Below are 4645 nucleotides of genomic sequence, written 5' to 3' on the forward strand. Positions count from 1 at the left end.
AATAATAATAATAATAATAAACTTTATTTGTATAGCACCTTTCATACAGAAACTGCAGCTCAAAGTGCTTCACAACAGAAAAAAGACATAAGGCATGAAATGAGCACATGAAGTGCAGACATATAAAAAAAATCACAGTTGTTCACATTAGGATCTAACATCCCAACAGGCCACCTATAGTTTATGGTTTGATTCAGTTTTAAATAGACAATAATAAAAAGAGTAAGATAAAAATAGACAGAGTAAAATAGTGCGATAGTGCAGTGCAATAAAATTGTAGAATAGAATAGATTAAAAAAATATATATATTTTACAGTGCAATAAAATAGTTCTGGATTACTGTTCAAAGTCGTCTTTACCTTCTCTGTTTGGTATCCACAGTTTAAAACTTGACAGTCTTCCCTCCCGTTTTATATCCACTTTGACCCTTTGAACCTCCCACCCAGGGCAAACCTCCCTCTCAGGGTGCAGGTCCCTCTCTCAGGGTGCAGTTCTAGACCTGGGTCCTACACAGTTTTAAAGCCTGACAGTCTCTTGTTTGATACCCACACTATAGATAACATACCGTCAATAAATGGGTTGATTTCCATGTCTTCTGGGATGGATGATGTCTCTTGGGCCTCACAACGAGGCGGTCGTAGCTGACGACTGCATAATCTCCCCTTGATCTTGCCTCCTTCGTTGCAGGCAGTAGGTCAGCCCTCCTCTTCTTCCCTCATTCAGAATAATCCTCATTGTTTTTCAGATTAGATCTTGCCCTGGCCAGGACTCGCTCTTAATAATCCTTAAAACGCAGCAGCTTAATCATCTTGGCCTCTCACCACCGTCACCTCTGAACTTTCCGTTCCCGTGAGCTCTCTCTCAATTTCGACACACAGCTTCAATTTAGCAGTGAACCGTCCTTGTACCTTGGACGCAGTTTCAGCCCAGGTTTCATCTGCTTTATCTGGTGGTCCAAGTCCACGAATCACCAGATTGTTTCTCCTGCTCTGATTCTCATAGGTAATCGATCTGCTCAGAAATATGCTTTTAGATCATGCTTCTGTCCCCAGGCCATCAGGATGCTCAACGACAATGACACTGAATGTAACAAACCATCATCTCTACACTCACTGCACACACATCCACATGTACGCGCTCGCTTTAAACAAACACTCACCTTACCACTCACTTTATTCACTTTAGACACTTTAACACACTTTATATTTATCTATAGGAGATTTACACTACATTCATACCTCACCCTACCCTACGTGTTGTACCTCTGCATTGTTCCTCACTGTTACTCATTTTACTCTGTATGTATATTTGATTTGATTTGATTTGATTTTATTAAGGATCCCCATTCGCTGGTGCGATAGCAACCAGCTAGTCTTCCTGGGGTCCACACACAAAAAAACATACAAAAACAATAACTATTGCAAAAAACAAAATTATTAAAAGTCAGTACACACAATGCATAATGAACCTACTGTAACAATTAGATAGCTAAAATTACATTAGTGTAAAACAAAAACAAAAAAATTACTTTACAGTGTTAAAAACAATTTAAAAACTATTTAAGATTCTTTTTAAAAGTGAATCTACTGTAAATGCAGCAGAGGTTTCGATATTGACTTTACTTACTTTTTACTTACTTCTTAATTACTTTATCTTTTACTTGCTTTCTTTTTACTGTATGTAGCACACTCGCAGGGGCTCATACAGAAACAAGCATTTCATCATAAAGTATTCTGAGTATTTTGTCGTGACAATTAAATAAACAAACTTGAACTTGAAAAACGTGACTAGATGTCAGATCATGGACCTTCGCGCCAGTAGCCATCAGGATCCACAGACTGCTGCCAATGGCCTGGGGAGCGAACAGCTGGTGAACGTGAGAACTGTTAGGACTATCTGACTCTTAATAATAAACACTGCACTTGTTTTGATCACAAACGTCACCAGTCTGTGAAGCTTCTGCTACTCCCCCCACTGTCTGGACCGTAGACCGCATGTAGGCTGTGGCAATAGGGAGGTGCAGCGGTTACGCTATTGTTTCTGTTTCTGGCCGGTCCACCATCTTGAAAAACGCAATGTAATTCCCCCATTGACCATTTCTAAATCGTCTCGTTTTAAAACAAATAAAGCATTAACATTTGCATGGTGTACCTTTCTGTGCTTATTCATCCACAATCTATAGCTCAACATGAAAATATTCGCAATGAATTGTAAAAACAAAATCGCTGAATTTTATTTCAACCAAAGATGCACTCTTCCAGGTCGGCCATCACGGCGCCGTGATCTACTGCGCGGTAGTCATGCTGATCCGCCCTGTCTGGCCATTATTTGGCCGAAGGACACCAAGTGCCCAAATAGTGAAAGAAATAGTAAAATAGTTCCCCTTTAAGTAAAAAAAAAAAAAAAAAAAAAAGTAGAAAAGATAAGCCAGCAACCTTTTTGTACACGAGCAAGCCGCCTTTTTGTACACACACATTTGTCACACGAGTCAAGGGCCCCACACTACATTGAGCTTTTTCCTGTGACATCATAAGGACAGAGGTACAAACGGCTCGTTTAAAGGCACAGTTTCTGAATGCGAGCAGAGTCCAAAATGCGACTTTCCCAGGTTGAGTGTTAGTAGGCCCAGGCCCATCAGAGACAGCAAATGTACAGATGTAGCAGCCGTGTCCGTCTACCCTTGCCGCAAGGTTTCTGGGTAGTTGCCGTATGAACGGTAACAACCAGTAGGGGGCGCTCGGGTTACTTTTTCGTCTCTAGTAAAGGGGAGGGGAGAAACAGCCCGGTGCCGAGGGTTGTTAGATTGCTCCGTTCTCCGCTTGATATGATTAATCAAATGTCCAATCGAATGAATTTAGTTTGTTCATAAAATGCTTAAAATATTAAATATATGAACACAATATGAATATGTGCACAAGCACTGAAAAAGTATTTCCAAATATGGGAGTTTTAAGTTAAATTGTAGATATAACAGTAGATTACTTCCACTTTACTGGTATAACAGTAGACGGTTTCTACTAGGGATGTCCCGATCCAATCACGTGATCGGAGATCGGGGCCGATCACATGATTTTCAGAAGATCGGAATCGGGGGGAAAAAATCGGGAGTTTTTAATTCTTTAATTTCTTTGGTGCACCACTGATAAGCTTTATTTTTTTAATTTTTTTTGAATTTTGATCCAATGCTGCAAGTGAAAAAAAGAAGGTATAGCCTATACATGTTGGATATAATGGATATACTGTTAAAAAAGCCATATCCATGTTGGATATAATGGATATAAATAAAAATAAAACACTTTGAGGGTCAACTTGCATTATTTTCTTTTCTTTTTTCTTAATGCATTGCCGAAAGTTCGGATCTGGAAAAATCAGTATCGGCAGATACTCAATATCACATGATCGGAATCGGATCGGGAGCAAAAAAATGCTATCGGGACATCCCTAACTTCTACTTTACTGGTATAACAGTAGACTACTACTTTACCGGTATAACAGTAGACTATTTCTACTTTACTGGTATAACAGTATACGACTTCTACTTTACTGGTATAACAGTAGACTACTACTACTTTACTGTTATAACAGTAGACTATTTCTAATTTACTGGTATATTATTGGTTTCCTTACTAATGTGAGGGCCGACAATCCACTCCACTGGTCAAATTACTTACTCATGAGTAGTACGTCCATTGATAAAGAAAAGCAATGTCCACAGCCGCTCCAGTGCAAAGTAAAGATATCCAAATGGTTTATTTGCAAAGTCTCTCTTTACAGAAGTGGTCCTAAATCTACTTTCCTAAATATTCCTGTCACTACTACAAATACTACTACAAGTGGCTCCTACTAGCTACAAGTACTAATACAAGCTGTATTATGGGGAAGGAGTCATTTCTGTATTCAGCAGCTGTCTATTGGAACAGTCTGCCCAGTGACCTGAAAATCGTAGACAATGCCGTTAGATTCAAGTCCAGCCTGAAGACATGGCTCAAAAGGGACTATACTTAACCTAGACACTTAGCTTAAGGCACCCTTGCATGTTGTATGAGTCTGTTATGTATATAAATGTTAAATGGTATATGTGATGTGTTGTGATGTCATGTTTTGTATGATGCATGTCTAAGCATCACACTCCCCCACCCCCCTACAAGGACCACAATGGAAATAAGCTCTGAGCTTTTTTGTGTTTCATCCTTGGCAGTATATCCTGACTGTCACATGTTTATTTTTTATATTGTCAAATAAAGTCATTCATTCAAGCTACAAGTACTACTACAAGGTAAGAAAACTGTATTTTCCCAGTCTCCAAAATCACCGCCGACTCGACACATGAAAATTCCTTCATAATGTGAAAGCCGTAAATCCACTTGTTGGCTTCTGGCTTCAGTCCATGGTTGAGTCTGGCAACTGGTTGTGGAAGCATGCTGCTCTCAAACAATTGATGTTTGACTGACTAAAATTCAACCTACGAAAGCAATCTTAACTACAGAAGGCAAGATGGAAAAGAACATTAAAGAAATGAGCAAAACATTGGAGAGCTTGGCGAGAGAGGTGAGAGAAGTAGCGAAAAAACAAACTGAACTTGTGAACCTCTTGACCGAAGTTAAGGAACTCAGGAATATGCTGGAGGAAAGAGAGGAGAAAATAA

This window comes from Notolepis coatsorum (genome assembly GCF_963971535.1).
Source record: "Notolepis coatsorum genome assembly, contig: SCAFFOLD_472, whole genome shotgun sequence".
Classification (NCBI taxonomy): domain Eukaryota; kingdom Metazoa; phylum Chordata; class Actinopteri; order Aulopiformes; family Paralepididae; genus Notolepis; species Notolepis coatsorum.